Source organism: Scyliorhinus torazame, chromosome 13 (genome assembly GCF_047496885.1).
Source record: "Scyliorhinus torazame isolate Kashiwa2021f chromosome 13, sScyTor2.1, whole genome shotgun sequence".
Classification (NCBI taxonomy): Eukaryota; Metazoa; Chordata; class Chondrichthyes; order Carcharhiniformes; family Scyliorhinidae; genus Scyliorhinus; species Scyliorhinus torazame.
The window spans coordinates 110126629-110144496 of NC_092719.1; the positions used below are offsets into that span (position 1 = coordinate 110126629).

The 17868-nt window shown below is 51.3% G+C and overlaps 1 protein-coding gene across 7 annotated transcripts in view; it reads left to right on the forward strand.

The window, feature by feature from the left end:
- dock3 (dedicator of cytokinesis 3) overlaps positions 1 to 17868 on the forward strand; it is a 1587592-nt gene that overhangs the window by 140292 nt on the left and 1429432 nt on the right. The gene's annotated exons all lie outside the window — the stretch shown is intronic.

Sequence of the window (17868 nt, forward strand, 5' to 3'; positions counted from 1 at the left end):
TTCACTCTTTCAGGACTTGTGGGAGGAAACCGGAGCACCCGGAGGAAATCCATGCAGACACGGGGAGAACGTACAAACTCCACACTGACAGTGAACCAAGCCGGGAATCGAACCTGGGACCCTGGAGCTGTGAAGCAACACTGCTACCCAATGTGCAACCGTGCCGGTTGGAGTGCTGATGGAACAATGTTTAAATGAGACAAATGGACTAAGAGTAAAACTTATGCATACTGAGAATGAGAATCAGAAACCAAGAAGAATGGCTTAATCATCGGGTACAAACAAATCAGCTCTCAATTGAGTGAGATATTGGGAAGGCAACAGTTGAAATAAAACTGAGTTGGAACAAATTCAGAAACAGTTTGAAAACTATGATCCTGCAGAGAACACTTTTAAACAAGTTGGGTCATTTAAAATTGTCAGTTCCATCTAAGGGCACTACAGATGAATATCAAGATAAAGAAGATGAAGCTGGAACTACCAAACTGCAACTGATGGAGGCTGAGTGCAAAATACATTTGGAGGAGAAAGCGGATACATTAAAGAAAAAACTACTCATGTCCAAGCAGAAGATTGATTGATGCAGAAGACGAAAGTAAGGGATTGGCAAAAAAAGCCAGCCAGTTGAAGTAGTTGTGCTGAAGAAATCTAATCAATGCAGCAATTCAGGCAGAGAAGGAAACTGAGATTACATGCTAGAAAAAGGTTGCTGAGAGGATCACACTAATAGAAAAGCACAAGAACTTTTCCAATATGGTCAATGGAAAAGATGCCAAAGAGAAATGCCAGAAAGAGAAGGAACTTTATCACACGGCCTAAGTACCAGAAACAGACTACCTCGACCATTACTTCACATGTGACAGACAGCGTATGTTGAATGGGACATATGACTGGGTTGCACTGTGATGATGGGACCTGCATGCATTGTGGAGTAATGTGCCTGACGGAGAAAAGGATCAATGAAGGATTGGAGAGTGACACTCTCCAAAAGTGTGCAGCGAAAAGTGTGTCGTCCGTGGTCAGCACAAAGTCTAGAACAGGACTCGGAAAGCAGCAAACCTGTATGGAAGAATCCCATGGGTGGGATTCTCCATTGACCGATGCCAGAATCGGGAAAGGCGATCGGGCGGAGAATCACGATTCAGCCGGAAATAGAGACCGGCGCCAGACGGAATGCCATGCTCCGGTGCTTAGACAGCGGCATGAATGCATTCTACACCACACGTACAGTAAACGCTGTTGGCATATTATTAATGGACCTGTCCTGGTATTCTCCCGGGCCCATGGTGCTTCACCTCCACCAGGAGGAAATACCAACCGCGAGGTTCACTTGTGGTTTTAAAAATCGGGAAATATGCGCAATGGCTGCTGAGGGAGGGAGCATAGCTAGGACACGTTCCCAGAGGCGTGGCTGTGGGCTGCCGTCCTAGAGCTGGCATGGCTGGCTGGGAAATGGAGGGGCGAGGGGAAAGGGTGGCGTCTGCCAGGACCCAGAGGAGTAGTGGAGGGGTGACCAGCAGACTTTCACTCGCCCCCTTCTTTCCAGTGCCCTTCTGAGTTTTTTGACATCTCGCACCTTCCATATACCTTCCCACACCAGCTCATTCAAAAACTACCCCTGAAACCAGACATAAAAGTCCAAAAACCAGAGCCTCCACAAGCAGGAGTCGCCTAATGTGCGACCTCCACTTACATGCCGCCACCGGAAGTCCCCAATTTATGGATATCTAATTTGTGATTATAATGTTTATTTAGAACATAGGTTTGAGTAAATCTATCTTGAAGATTGCAGGAAAAACAATTAAAGGGGGAGGGAAAATAAAAGCAAATTACTGCGGATGCTGGAATCTGAAACAAAAACAGAAAATACTGGGCAATCTTAGCAGATCTGACCGCATCTGTGGAGAGAAAAGGGAGCTAATGTTTCAAGTCTGGATGGCTCTTTAACACAGCTTTGATCCAGACTCAAAACGTTTGCTCCCTTTTCTCTCCACAGATGATGTCAGTCCTGCTGAGGTTGTCCAATATTTTCTGCTTTTGTAATGTTTGTGGTGTCTGTGTTAAGACAGCACAGCAGAAGTTGGTGTCCTGACTGGGGGGCTCATTGGGAACCAAGAGCGAGTGATCTTGGGGTCCTCTCTTGGGCTGAATACATCTAGCAGCGATGTAGTAAGTGTGTGCTCCAAGGCAGCTCCTTGTTACAAAACCTCTTGTATCGAGTTACTCTTAAATAATAAACACCTTCTTGTTCCTAACAAAGTTTGAAATTTCTTGACAACACCAGAAGTGTGCCACTCTACATAACACCACCTCCAGGGTTTTGATCTCTCCTTCTGTTTTCTTCACCCCTGGATGCATTCAAGCTTTGCCTTCTATACATTCGCTTAGGTATTCAACCATACCAATAGAACACCACTGCTCTACAGGCCCATAATTAAGTGTTACAGACCTTTGGCTGTCTCCTAGTATCTATGGCTGATTTTGAGTTAAGTCTGCTTCCTGCAGCTTTTTCACGTTTAACTTGAACCCTTCCTCTGCTCCTCATTCTTTAAAAAAAAAATTTAGAGTACCCAATTCATTTTTTCCAATTGCACTCAAGACGAAATTATTTCATAACTGAAGGCTTTAATCTACTGGAACTTGTTCCCCAGCAGCTTTGGTACAGAAAGTGAAGGCTGCTGGGACAGCACCGTTTCTTATACTCCTCCGCTTGTCAGGGCGGAGCTACGTAACAACAGCCAATGGTAGACTCCTGGGTCGAACCAATGGTCATCAGCCTCTTAGGTACCGCAATACCTGGTACCACCACATTCACCCCCTGTTAAAAAAGAGTCCGGCGGGGGTGGTGGCCAGTGGTAACAGTCACCTTTAACATGGTATGATCAGATATGGAGGTACCGTGATGTCGTGGATACTTACAAAGTTCACAGTTAAAGTCACAGCGAAGAAATCAGTTGATCGGGTGGCCTGGTCGTCCTTCTGGAGCGTCTGGGCTTCGGTGGTGAATCTAGTGGGGGTCCCGGTAGTTGCGACTCCGGGGGCGTGGTTTCGCCCTCCCTCGCAGCTTCGTCACCCCTAGGCGGCGCTGTTGGGGCAAAAGGTTGTTACGGGGGGGGGGGGGGTGCGCCTGTAGGGGGCGTCGGGGGGGGGGTGGCGGCGCCTGTAGGGGGCGTCGGTGGGTGGGCGGGCCTAGGCATGAGCGGCGGGAGATCTGACCCTCCAGCGAGGTGCTGTGGGGGGGGGGGGGGCAGGGGGGCAATGGTTCGGGTGCGCGTGGGGTTCCGGCGGGTGCCAGGTCCAGAAGGGAGACTATCTTGCCGGCCATCAGAGAACGCCACGTAGGCGTACTGGGAGTTAGCGTGCAGCAGGTGGACCCTCTCGACCAACGGGTCCGACTTGTGTGCCCGCACGTGCTTCCGAAGCAGGATGGGTCTGGGTGTCGCTAACCAGGTTGGGAGCGAGGTCCTGGAGGAGGACTTCCTGGAGAAAACAAGGAGACGTTCATGAGGTGTCTGATTTGTGGTTGTACAGAGCAGCGACCGGATGGCGTGGAGGGCCATCGGGAGGACTTCTTGCCAGCGGGAGACTGGGAGATTCCCGGACCATAGGGCCAGTAGAACAGTCTTCCAGACTGTTCCGTTCTCCCTCTCTACCTGCCCGTTTCCCCGGGGGTTGTAACTGGTCGTCCTGCTCGAGGCGATGCCCTTGCTGAGCAGGAATTGACACAGTTCGTCGCTCATAAAGGAGGACCCACTATCACTGTGTATGTACGTGGGGAAACCGAACAGTGTAAAGATTCCCTGGAGGGCCTTAATGACGGTGGTTGTGGTCATGTCTGGGCAGGGGATGGCGAAAGGGAACCGGGAGTACTCGTCAATCACGTTCAGGAAATACGTGTTGCGGTCGGTGGAGGGGAGGGGGCCTTTGAAATCCATGCTGACGCGCTCAAAGGGACGGGAAGCCTTTATCAGGTGTGCCCTCTCTGGCCGGTAGAAGTGCGGTTTGCACTCTGCGCAGATTTGGCAGTCGCTGGTGACTGTCCTGACCTCCTTGATGGAGTCGGGCAGGTTGCGGGTCTTGATGAAGTGGAAGAAACGAGTGACCCCCAGGTGGCAGAGGTCCTCATGGAGGACTCGAAGGCGGTCCACTTGTACCGCGGGACAGGGCATCAGGAGGCTCGTTTAGCTTCCCCGGACGGTACAAGATCTCGTAGTTGATGGTGGAGAGTTCTATCCTCCACCGCAAGATCTTGTCGTTTTTAATCTTGCCCCGCTGTGCACTATCGAACATGAAGGCAACCGACCGTTGGTCCGTGAGGAGAGTGAATCTCCTGCCGGCCAGGTAATGCCTCCAATGTCTCACAGCTTCTACTGTGGCTTGTGCCTCTTTTTCGACCGAGGAATGGCGAATTTCGGAAGCATGGAGGGTACGGGTGAAGAAGGCCACGGGCCTGGCCGCTTGGTTGAGGGAGGCCGCCAGAGCTACGTCGGACGCATCGTTCTTGACCTGGAAGGGGAGGGACTCGTCGATGGCGCGCATCGTGGCCTTTGCAATGTCTGCTTTGATGTGGCTGAAGGCCTGGCGGGCCTCCGTCGACAGGGGGAAGGTTGTGGACTGGATTAGGGGTCGGGCTTTGTCTGCGTAGTTGGGGACCCACTGTGCGTAATAGCTGAAAAACCTGAGGCAGCGCTTCAGGTTCTTGGGGCTGTGAGGGAGGGGAATCTCCATAAGGGGGCGCATGCACTTGGGGTCGGGGCCTATGATTCCACTTCGCACTACGTAGCCTAGAATGACTAGATGGTCGGTGCTAAACACTCATTTATCCTTATTGTATGTCAGGTTAAGGATTTTCGCGGTCTGGAGAAATTTGCGGAGGTTAGTGTCGTGGTCCTGCTGGTCATGGCCGCAGATGGTGACATTATCCAGATACGGGAACGTTGCGCATAAGCCCTACCAGTCAACCATTCGGTCCATGTCTCGCTGGAAGACCGAGACCCCATTAGTGACACCAAAGGGAACTCTTAAAAATTGATAGAGCCGCCCATCTGCTTCGAAGGCCGTGTACTTGCGGTCACTATTAGGAAGGGGTAGCTGGTGGTAGGCGGACTTGAGATCCACCGTGGAGAAGACCTTGTATTGTGCGATCCTGTTTACCAGGTCGGCTATACGGGGAGAGGGTACGCATCCAGCTGCGTAAACCTGTTGATGGTCTGGCTGTAGTCAATGACCATCCTATGCTTCTCCCTGGTCTTTACCACCACTACTTGAGCTCTCCAGGGACTGTTACTCGCTTCGATGACCCCTTCCCCCAGCAGCCTTTGGACCTCTGACCTGATGAAGGTCCGGTCCTGGGCACTGTACCATCTGCTCCTGGTGGCGACGGGTTTGCAATCCGGGGTGAGGTTCGCAAACAGGGAAGGAGGGTAGACCTTAAGGGTCGCGAGGCCGCAGACAGCAAGGGGTGCTATAGGGCCGCCGAATTTAAAGGTCAGGCTTTGCAAATGGCATTGGAAGTCCAGCCCCAGGAGGGTAGCCGCGCAGAGGTGCGGCAGGACATACAGGCGGAAATTGTCGAATTTCCTGCCTTGGAGAGTGAGGTTCGCTCGGCAGAACTCCTTCATTTTATCTCCACCGAGTGTGACCCGGAGGCCAGGGAGATCCTTTGATTTCCAGGGTGGGTTACAAATGAACAGCGCCTTACTGTGTCGGGGTGAACAAAGCTTTCCGTGCTCCCAGAGTCAATCAGGCAAGACATCTCGTGGCTGTTGATGAGGACCGTCGTTGTAGCTGTTGCGAGTGCCTGGGGTCAACTTTGGTCCAGTGTCACCGAGGCCAGATGAAGCAGTCGCGAGTTCTGATCGGGCAGCGTGTAGTCGGCCGTGCTGGGGGCCTGGGGCCCCATCCAAAATGGCGTCACCCATGGGTCGCACATGGTGTCCGGGGATGAACAAGATGGCGGCGGCGATGGACAAAATGGTGGCGCCCACCCGTCCAGCGTGGTGTCCAGGGGGGCAAGATGGCCGCGTCCGTGGGTCGCACGTGGCGCTAGGATAGGGGGGGTGGCGGTGAGCGCTGGCCGGTCGGGGCCTGAAGGGGGGGTTGCCGCGGCGGTCCGGAGTCGCTGGAGACCACGGCCACGCCGTGGGCCTGGCAGACCCCCACAAAGTGGCCCTTCTTGCCGCACCCTTTGCAGGTGGCAGTGCGGGCTGGGCAGCGTGGGCGGGGATGATTCACCTGCCCGCAGAAGAAACAGCGGGGCCCGGCGGCGTTAGCGGGCCATCTCGTAGTGCAGGCCTGCGGGGTCGGGGGGAAGGTCTGTGGGGCTGTCAACTGAACTAAAAGCTGCTGTTCTGTCTCTGCCTCTATATCTCTATTACTAGGCAACAATACTGTGGGCAGCACGGTAGCACAGTGGTTACCACTGTTGCTTCACAGCTCCAGGGTCCCACGTTCGATTCCGGGCTTGGGTCATGTCTGTGCGGAGTCTGCACGTTCTCCCTGTCTCTGCATGGGTTTCCTCCGGGGAGTTCCGGTTTGCTCCCACAATCCAAAGATGTGCAGGTTAGGTGGATTGGCCATGATAAATTGCCCTTAGTGTCCAAAAACGTTACTTGGAGTTACTGGGTTACAGAGATAGGGTGGAGGCATGGTCTTAAGTAGGGTGATCTTTCCAAGGGCCGATACAGACTCGATGGGCTGAATGGCCTCCTTCTGCACTGTAAATTCTATGACTCAATGAACAGCAGTTTTTTTCTAAACTACTTCAAGGGTTAGTAAAACCTTGTTAAAAATGTAGATATACCAACAGCTCCAGATCTGCTGTCTCCACTCTAAAATGAAACTCGACTCGGGTTTCACCTTTTTAATTCACAGGTAAAAAAAATATAAATTAAACTTAAAGCTAAAACTTATTCCTCATAACTATGAATACAACGTACGCCTTCTATCTCATATTTCTCAACAGTGTGTAGAAAGAATTAATTTATTGAAATGGAATACAGTTGGATTCTTTAGTTGGGAGAACAAAAATGTCTGCATAGACTGCAGCAGTCAAGGGCTTTCAGCCTCTGATCTCCGGGTAAGCGTTCTCCAAGGCGGCCTTCAGGACGCGCGACAACGCAGAATCGCCGAGCAGAAACTTATAGCCAAGTTCTGCACACATGAGTGTGGCCTCAACCGGGACCTGGGATTCATGTCGCATTACATTCATCCCCTGCCATCTGGCCTGCGAAATCCTACCAACTGTCCTGGCTTGACACAATTCACACCTCTTTAACCCCATCTCTGGATCTGTAAAGATGTAATCACCTGCTAATGCTCGTATTCCAAGCATTGTCTGGCATCTTTGAATCTGACTATATATATATGTTTCTGGAACATACCTCTTCATTCACCTGAGGAAGGAGCAGCGCTCCGAAAGCTAGTGACATCGAAACAAACCTGTTGGACTTTAACGTGGTGTTGTAAGACTTCTAATTGTACATAGTGTTTGTCATCTAATGTTGAGATGTTTTTATACATAGTTCCAGGTTACCTATGTTAATTGCTTGGAATCATAGCTAGTGCATATTGCCAGTAGAAATTCAAGACCTGTGTTAGCTTTAGGTAAAATGGTATTAGAGGGCAAGAGAAATTAGACTAAGTGCATGGATATAATTCAGACTGTACTGTACTTTGAATTCAAACAAGGCACCCTCGGTGTTCAAGTCAAGGCAACCATCCAGCAGAGGGCAGTCGAGCAGAGGTGCTGATTGGCTGTTGGGGGACAATTTGCATTTGTGCATTGCGGTCATTGCATCCAGAAAGTGTACCTGAGCAAGACACCCTAGGTGTTCAAGTCAAGGCAAGCATCCAGCAGAGGGCAGTAGAGTGGAGATGCTGATTGGCTGTTACAGGGAAAATTTGCATCTGTGCATTGCGGTCACTGCATCCAGAAAGTGTACCTGAACAAGACACTCTAGGTGCTCAAGTGAAGGCAAGCATCCAGCAGAGGGCAGTAGAGCGGAGCTGCTGATTGGCTGTTGTGGGGAAAATTTGCATCTGTGCGTTGCGGTCACTGCATCCAGAAAGTGTACCTGAGCAAGACACTCTAGGTGTTCAAGGCAAGCATCCAGCAGAGGGCAGTAGAGCGGAGCTGCTGATTGGCTGTTGTGGGGAAAATTTGCATCTGTTCATTGCGGTCACTGCATCCAGAAAGTGTACCTGAGCAAGACACCCTAGGTGTTCAAGTCAAGGCAAGCATCCAGCAGAGTGCAGTAGAGCGGAGCTGCTGATTGGCTGTTGTGGGGAAAATTTGCATCTGTGCGTTGCGGTCACTGCATCCAGAAAGTGTACCTGAGCAAGACACTCTAGGTGTTCAAGGCAAGCATCCAGCAGCGGGCAGTAGAGCGGAGCTGCTGATTGGCTGTTGTGGGGAAAATGTGCATCTGTTCATTGCGGTCACTGCATCCAGAAAGTGTACCTGAGCAAGACACCCTAGGTGTTCAAGTCAAGGCAAGCATCCAGCAGCGGGCAGTAGAGCGGAGCTGCTGATTGGCTGTTGTGGGGAAAATTTGCATCTGTGCGTTGCAGTCACTGCATCCAGAAAGTGTACCAGAGCAAGACACTCTAGGTGCTCAAGGCAAGCACCCAGCAGAGGGCAGTAGAGCGGAGCTGCTGATTGGCTGTTGTGGGGAAAATTTGCATCTGTGTATTGCGGTCACTGCATCCAGAAAGTGTACCTGAGCAAGACACCCTAGGTGTTCAAGTCAAGGCAAGCATTCGGCAGAGGGCAGTAGAGCGGAGCTGCTGATTGGCTGTTGCGGGGATTTGCATCCATGCATTGCGATCACTGCATCCAAACGGTGGTTTGTGGAGGAGCTGTTGTCAAGTGACAGTTAAACCCGAAACACTTCTTCAGTGTTTCCCCCCCCCATCTCCTCCTCTAACCAAAAAAAAACAATCACTGTAAGGATCCCAGCCGAGTAAAGATCAAGAGGGAGACTCGAGGGCAGGTAGAAGTAGAAAGAAGTTGAACCGTGACGTCACAGCCTGCAGGTAAGTGATTGGCTGTGACTGGTATGTAGTTTTTCTTTTCCCTGAGGTGTTATCGTGCGAGGTGCAGTGGTTGCTGAGTCAGTGCTTGCTGAGAAGGGGAGTAAATTTTTTTTTTAAACTTACTGTTGGGAGTGTAAAATTGGCAGGAGATCCCAGACCCATGTTATGCTCCTCTTGCTCAATGTGGGAGTTCAGGGACGCGGCCGATGCCCCTGACTCCTTCATGTGCGGGAAGTGTGTCCAGCTTCAGCTCCTGTTAGACCGCAGGACAGCTCTGGAGCTGCGGGTGGACTCACTTTGGAGCATCCGCGATGCTGAGGAGGTCGTGAATAGCATGTTCAGTGAGTTGGTCACACCGCAGTTTGGGATTGGTAAGGGAGACAGGGAATGGGTGACCAAAAGGCAGAGAAAGAACAGGAAGGCAGTGCAGGTGTCTGCTGCGGTCAGCTCCCTCCAAAACAGGTATACAGTTTTGGATACTGTTGGGGGTGATGACCTCAAAAAGTAGGACCTCAAAGGTAGTAATCTCAGTCCGGTTGCGGCGATGACCAGCTAAGCCGCACGTTTCGGCGGCTCCAGCTCGAACGGACCTTCGGGCTCTTTTAAGAGCCCCGACGGGGAATTTTTTCGGGACGGTGTGGGGTGAGACAACAGGGAGTCCCCCCCAACGAAAAAGAAAAATATCGGCGGCGGCGGCCAGATCGCGAAGAATCCTCGAGGACAGGGGCAGAAGAAAAAAGGAGCAAGATGGCGGCGGAGAGAGCCCAGGCGACATGGGGGCCGGACCAAGACGAATTTTTGAGACGGTGTGTGGAGCTGCTTAAGAAGGAGGTGCTGGCCCCGATGCTACAGGCAATTGAGGGGCTTAAGGAGGCACAAAAGACCCAGGAGATGGAGCTCCGCGTGGTGGAGCAGAAGGTGATGGACAACGAAGACGAGATCCTGGGCCTGGCGGTCAAAACGCAGACACACGAGGCGCTCCACAAAAAGTGCATTGAAAGGATTGAAGTCATAGAAAACAGATCACGGAGAAAGAACCTTCGGATCCTGGGTCTCCCCGAGGGAGTGGAAGGAGCGGACGGCGGGGCTTACGTGAGCACGATGCTACGCTCGCTAATGGGAGCTGAGGCCCCCTCGGGCCCCTTGGAAGTGGAAGGGGCTCATCGGGTCCCTGCGAGGAGACCAAAGGCGGGAGAACCACCTAGGGCGACGATCGTGCGATTTCATCGCTTCAATGACAGAGAGGTGGTTCTGAGATGGGCCAAAAAGGTACGAAGTAGTAGATGGGAGAATGCGGTGGTACGGGTGTACCAGAATTGGAGTGCGGAGGTGGCGAGAAGGAGGGCGAGTTTTAATCGAGCCAAGGAGGTGCTACACAAGAAGAAGATGAAGTTCGGGATGCTGCAGCCGGCGCGACTGTGGGTCACGCACCAGGAGAGGCATCACTACTTCGAAACGGCGGAAGAAGCATGGACCTTCATTAAAAACGAGAAACTGGATCAGAACTGAGGGACTGATGTTAGAGGGGAAATGACAATGCCGATGTATATAGAGATGTAAATTGGGGAGGGGGACACACTAAGAAATGTGGGCGCCGGTGGGGGGGAAGAAGAGACATAGGCGGGGGATGGGGAATGGGAGTGGGGCGGCAGAGGGAGCTGCGCCACAAGGGGCGGGACAACTATAGAGAACACTGGGCTTACTGTTCTTGTTCCCGCGCCAGAAAGATGATGGCGGGAAGATAGGCGCAAGGTAGATGGGAGTTCCCCACACGGGGGGGGTCAAGGAGAGAGCGGGGAAGCTGGGGTCAGTTGAAGTCAGCTGACTTTCGGAAGCAATATGGGGGGAGTAATCATGCTAGATGGGGATCTAGCGGGGGGAGAGGGGGAGGATAACTGGGTTGCTGCTGCAGAAATCAAAGAGGAACTGGTAAAAGAAAGGGTGGTCGGGGCTGGAATGCGCCGCCTGGGGAACGGGTGGGTGCGCGGAACCGGGACGTGGGACTGGCCTAGAGAGGGTGATGGCTAGTCGACACGGGAAGGGGCAGCTAGCCCCCCAGTTCGGCTGATCACGTGGAACGTGAGAGGCCTAAATGGGCCGATTAAAAGGGCCCGAGTGTTCGCGCACTTGAAAGGACTGAGGGCAGACGTGGCTATGCTTCAGGAGACGCACCTGAAGGTGGCGGACCAAGTTAGGTTAAGGAAAGGATGGGTGGGACAGGTGTTCCACTCAGGGCTGGATGCAAAGAACAGAGGGGTGGCCATACTGGTGGGGAAACGGGTGTCATTCGAAGCTAGGAACATTGTAGCAGACAGCGGAGGCAGATATGTGATGGTGAGTGGCAGACTGGAGGGAATGGAGGTCGTGTTGGTTAACGTATGTGCCCCGAATTGGGATGATGCGGGATTTATGAAGCGGATGCTGGGACGTATCCCGGACCTGGAGGTAGGAAACCTGATAATGGGGGGGGACTTCAACACCGTGTTGGACCCAGGGTTAGATAGATCTAGATCTAGGGCTGGAAGAAGGCCGGCAGCGGCCAAGGTGCTTCGGGGGTTTATGGACCAAATGGGGGGAGTGGATCCGTGGCGATTTGTTAGGCCGAAGGCCAAAGAGTTCTCCTTCTTCTCCCATGTTCACAAGGTGTATTCCCGGATAGATTTCTTTGTTTTGGGAAGGTCACTGATCTCGAGGGTGGAAGGAACTGAGTATTCAGCCATAGCTGTTTCAGATCAGGCCCCACACTGGGTGGACCTGGAACTAGGAGAGGAGAAGGAGCAGCGTTCACTCTGGCGACTGGATGTGGGATTACTGGCGGATGAGGGAGTCTGCGGAAGGGTGCGGGGATGTATCGAAAGATACCTGGAGGCCAATGACGACGGGGAGGTCCGAGTGGGAGTAGTATGGGAAGCACTAAAGGCGGTGGTCAGAGGAGAGCTGATCTCCATCAGGGCCCATAAGGGGAAAATAGAGGCCAAGGAAAGGGAAAGACTACTGGGGGAGATTTTGAGGGTAGATAAAGAATACGCAGAGGCCCCGGAGGAAGGACTATACAGGGAGAGGCGACGACTCCAGACGGAGTTCGACCTGTTGACCATAAGGAGGGCGGAGGCACAGTGGAGGAAGGCACAGGGGATGAGATATGAATATGGGGAAAAGGCGAGTCGCCTGTTGGCCCATCAGCTGCGAAAGAGGACAGCGGCGAGGGAGATAGGGGGAATTAGGGATGAAAAGGGAGCTACGGTGCGGAGAGCAGGGAAGATAAACGAGGTGTTTAAGTCCTTTTACGAGAGACTTTATAGGTCCCAACCCCCGGAGGGAAAAGAGGAGATGCGGCAGTTTTTGGACCAATTAAGGTTCCCGAGGGTGGAGGAGCAGGAGGTGGAAGGCCTGGGGGCGCCGATTGGGGTGGACGAGGTTACCAAGGGGCTGGGAAACATGCAGGCAAGGAAGGCCCCGGGACCAGATGGGTTCCCGGTGGAATTTTATAGAAAATATGTGGACTTGTTGGCCCCGCTGCTGGTAAGGACCTTTAACGAGGCCAGAGAAGGGGGGACCCTACCCCCGACAATGTCGGAGGCGACGATATCGCTAATCTTGAAGCGGGATAAAGATCCGCTGCAGTGCGGGTCCTATAGGCCTATCTCACTGCTAAATGTGGACGCCAAGTTGCTAGCAAAGGTGCTGGCAACGAGGATAGAGGATTGTGTCCCGGGGGTGGTGCACGAAGACCAGACAGGGTTCGTAAAGGGGAGACAACTAAATGTCAACGTGCGACGGCTATTAGGGGTGATAATGATGCCCCCAGTAGAGGGGGAGGCAGAGATAGTGGCGGCAATGGATGCAGAGAAGGCATTTGATAGGGTGGAGTGGGAGTATCTATGGGAGGTGCTGAGGAGGTTCGGGTTCGGGGACGGGTTTGTCAGCTGGGTTAAACTCCTCTATGGGGCCCGAACGGCAAGTGTGGTCACAGGTCGGCAAAGGTCGGAGTATTTTTTGACTATACAGGGGAACAAGACAGGGATGCCCATTGTCCCCATTACTGTTCGCGTTGGCAATTGAACCACTGGCCATAGCGCTGAGAGACTCCAGAAAATGGAGAGGGGTGATTAGAGGGGGAGAGGAACACCGAGTGTCACTCTACGCGGATGACTTATTGCTGTATGTGACGGACCCAGTGGGGGGGATGACAGAGGTCATGCAGATATTGAGGGAGTTTGGAGATTTCTCGGGATATAGGCTTAACATGGGAAAGAGTGAGCTTTTTGTGATACACCCTGGGGACCAGAGTAGAGGGATAGATGGCCTACCGCTAAGGAGAGTGGAAAGAAACTTCCGATACCTGGGGATTCAGATAGCCAGGAGCTGGGGAACCTTACACAGACTTAATCTGACACGACTGGTGGAACAAATGGAAGAGGATTTCAAAAGGTGGGACATGCAGCCGCTGTCACTGGCGGGCAGAGTGCAGGCAACTAAGATGATGGTCCTCACGAGGTTCCTATTTGTGTTCCAATGTCTCCCTATACTGATCACTAAGGCCTTTTTAAAAAAAATAGATAGGAGCATCACGAGCTTCGTGTGGGCAGGGAAGGTCCCGAGGGTAAGGAGGGGGTTCCTACAACGTAGTAGAGACAGAAGGGGACTGGCGTTGCCGAATTTGGGCGACTACTACTGGGCCGCCAATGTGGCGATGATTCGTAAATGGATGATAGAGGGAGAGGGAGCAGCGTGGAAAAGATTGGAGATGAAGTCCTGTAAAGGGACGAGCTTAAAAGCGCTGGTGACGGCACCACTACCGCTCTCAACAAAAAAATTGACCACAAACCCAGTGGTGGCGGCAACATTAAGTATCTGGGGGCAATGGAGGCGACAGAGGGGTGTGCTGGGAGCCTCGGTGTGGTCCCCGATCAGGAACAACCATAGGTTTGCCCCAGGGAGGAAGGATGGAGGATTCCAGAGCTGGCACCGGGTAGGAATCAGGAGAGTGGGAGATTTATTTATAGACGGGACGTTTGCGAGCTTCGGAGCGCTTGAGGAAAAGTATAAGCTGCCCCGGGGAAACTTCTTTAAATATATGCAGGTGAGAGCGTTCACGAAACAACTGGTGAGGGAATTTCCGCTGCTCCCGACACAAGGGATCCAGGACAGGGTGCTTTCGGGGGGGTGGGTCGGGGAGGGCAAAGTGTCAGAGATATACCGGGAGATGAGAGAAGAGGGGGAGGAGTTGGTGAGCGAACTGAAGGGAAAATGGGAAGAGCTCGGGGAGGAGATTGAGGAGGGTTTGTGGGCTGATGCCCTAAATAGGGTAAATTCCTCTTCCTCGTGTGCCAGGCTTAGCCTGATCCAATTTAAGGTGCTGCATAGAGCACATATAACGGGAGCAAGGTTGAGCAGGTTCTTCGGAGTGGAGGACAAGTGTGGGAGGTGCGGGGGAAGCCCGGCGAACCACACACATATGTTTTGGTTGTGTCCGGCACTGGAGGGGTATTGGAGGGGAGTGACGGGAGTGATCTCGAAGGTGGTGAAGGTCCGGGTCAAACCAGGCTGGGGGTTAGCTTTATTTGGAGTTGCGGATGAGCCGGGAGTGCAGGAGGCGAAAGAGGCCGATGTCGTGGCGTTTGCGTCCCTAGTAGCCCGGCATAGGATTTTACTCATGTGGAAGGAAGGGAAACCCCCCGGACTGGAGGCCTTGATAAACGATATGGCGGGGTTCATAAAACTGGAGCAGATGAAGTTTGCGCTGAGAGGATCGGCTCAAGGGTTCACCAGGCAGTGGCAACCGTTCCTCGACTACCTAGCGGAACGTTAGAGGGAAGATAGATGACCAGCAGCAGCAACCCAGGGGGAGGGGGGGTAAATTGTTTGGGTTTTTGGAGGTGGAGAGAGGGCGGGGTGGAGTATTACTTCGTGTTATTTAGTTAGTTTACCATGTTAGTTACACAATGTCATATTGCAGTTATCATGTTACTTGTATTTTTATTTCTTTGATTTGTAAGGGAAAAAATTGTGTTTGAAAACTTTAATAAAATATATATTTTTTAAAAAAGGTAGTAATCTCAGGATTGCTACCAGTGCCACGAGACAGTCAGAGTTGAAATTCAAGAATAGTCAGAATGAATACGTGACTTGAGAGATGGTGCAGGAGGGAGGGGTTCAGATTTGTGGGACATTGGAACCGGTTCTGGGGGCGGTGGGACCATTACAAATCGGATTGTCTACACCTGGGCAGGACTGGAACCAATGTCCTAGGGGGTGCTTTTGCTAACACTGTTGGGGAGGTTTTAAACTAATGTGGCAGGGGGATGGGAACCAGATTAGGAAGTTAGAGGTCAGTAAAGAGGCAGCACCTAAAGCCAGTAAGGTACTAGATAATAAACTCAATGTGTCTAAGGGGAAGAGTAGACAGGGAAGAGATGATGAACGCAAAGGGACAGGTGGTCTGAGGTGCATTTGTTTCAATGCGAGAAATGTAGCAGGTAAGGCAGATGAACCTAGGCCGTGGATTAGTACCTGGGAATATGATATTATTGGTATTACTGAGACTTGGTTGAAGGAAGGGCAAGACTGGCACCTAAATATCCCAGGGTATAGATGCTTCAGGAGGGATAGAGAGGGAGGTAAATGGGGTGGAGGAGTTGCATTGCTGGTCAGAGATGATTAAGGAGGGCACGATGGAGCACTGGGGCAATATGGGTAGAGCTAAGAAATAGGAAGGGTGCAGTAACATTGTTGGGACTTTACTACAGGCCTCCCAAAAGCGAGCGTGAAGTAGAGGTACAAATATGTAGACAGATTATAGAAAAATGTAGGAGCAATAGGGTGGTCGTGATGGGAGATTTTAACTTCCCCAACATTGAATGGGACTCATGTAGTGTTGGAGGCGTAGATGGAGCAGAATTTGTAAGGAGCATCCAGGAGAGTTTTTTAGAGCAGTATGTAAATAGTCCAACTCGGGAAGGGGCCATACTGGACCTGGTATTGGGGAATGATCCCGGCCAGGTGGTTGAAGTTTCAGTCGGTGACTACTTTGGGAATAGCGATCACAATTCCGTAAGTTTTAGGATATTCATTGACAAAGACGAGAGTGGTCCTAAAGGAAGAGTGCTAAATTGGTGGAAGGCCAGCTATACCAAAATTCGGCAGGAGCTAGGGAATGTGGATTGGGAGCAGCTGTTTAAGGGTAAATCCACATTTGAAATGTGGGAGTCTTTTCTAGTTTAGGGAACCATGGATGACGGGTGGAATTGTGAGACTAGCTAAGATGAAAAAGGAAGCATACATACGATCTAGGCGACTTAAAACTAATGAAACTTTGGAGGAATATCGGGAAAGTAGGACAAATCTCAAATGCGCAATAAAGAGGGCTAAAAGGGGTCATGAAATATCTTTGGCTAACAGGGTTAAGGAAAATCCCAAAGCCTTTTATTTGAAAAGGACCAAGAGCGTACCTAGAGAAATGATTGGCCCACTCAAAGACAAAAGAGGGAATTTATGCGTGGAGTCAGAAGAAATGGGTGAGATTCTTAATGAGTACTTTGCATCGGTATTCACCAAGGAGAGGGACATGACAGATGTTGAGGCTAGGGATGGATGTTTAAATACTCTAGGTCAAGTCGGCATAAGGAAGGGGGAAGTTTGGGGTATTCTAAAAGGCATTAAGGTGGACAAGTCCCCAGGTCCGGATGGGATCTATCCCAGGTTACTGAGGGAAACGAGGGACGAAATAGCTGGGGCATTAACAGATATCTTTGCAGCATCCTTGAGCGCGGGTGAGGTCCCGGAGGACTGGAGAATTGCTAATGTTGTCCCTTTGTTTAAGAAGGGTAGCAGGGATAATCCAGGGAATTATAGACCTGTGAGCGTGACGTCAGCGGTAGGCAAACTGTTGGAGAAGATACTGAGGGATAGGATCTATTCACATTTGGAAGAAAATAGACTTATCAGTGATGGGCAGCATGATGGTTTTGTGCAGGGAAGGTCATGTCTTACAAACCTAATAGAATTCTTTGAGGAAGTGACAAAATTAATTGATGAGGGAAGGGCTGTAGATGTCATATACATGGACTTCAGTAAGGCGTTTGATAAAGTTTCCCATGGCACGTTGATGGAAAAAGTGAAGTCGTATGGGGTTCAGGGTGCACTAGCTAGATGGATAAAGAACTGGCTGGGCAACAGGAGACAGAGAGTAGTGGTGGAAGGGAGTGTCTCAAAATTGAGAAAGGTGACTAGTGGTGTTCCACAGGGATCCGTGCTCGGACCGCTGATAAATGATCTGGACGAAGGTACAGGTGGTCTGATTAGCAAGTTTGAAGATGATACTAAGATTGGTGGAATTGCAGATAGCGAGGAGGACTGTCAGAGAATACAGCAAAATATAGATTGATTGGAGAGTTGGGCAGAGAAATGGCAGATGGAGTTCAATCCAGGCAAATGCAAGGTGATGCATTTTGGAAGATTTAATTCAAGAGCGAACTATACGGTCAATGGAAGAGTCCTGGGGAAAATTGATGTATAGAGAGATCTGCGAGTTCAGGTCCATTGTACCCTAAAAGGTGACAACGCAGGTCGATAGAGTGGTCAAGAAGGCATACAGCATGCTTGCCTTCATCGGACGGGGTATTGAGTACAAGAGTCAGCAGGTCATATTACAGTTGTACAGGACTTTGATTAGGCCACATTTGGAATACTGCGTGCAGTTCTGGTCATCACATTACAAGAAGGATGTGGATGCTTTAGAGAGGGTGCAGAGGAGGTTCACCAGGATGTTGCCTGGTATGGAGGGTGCTAGCTATGAAGAAAGGTTGAGTAGATTATGATTGTTTTCGTTGG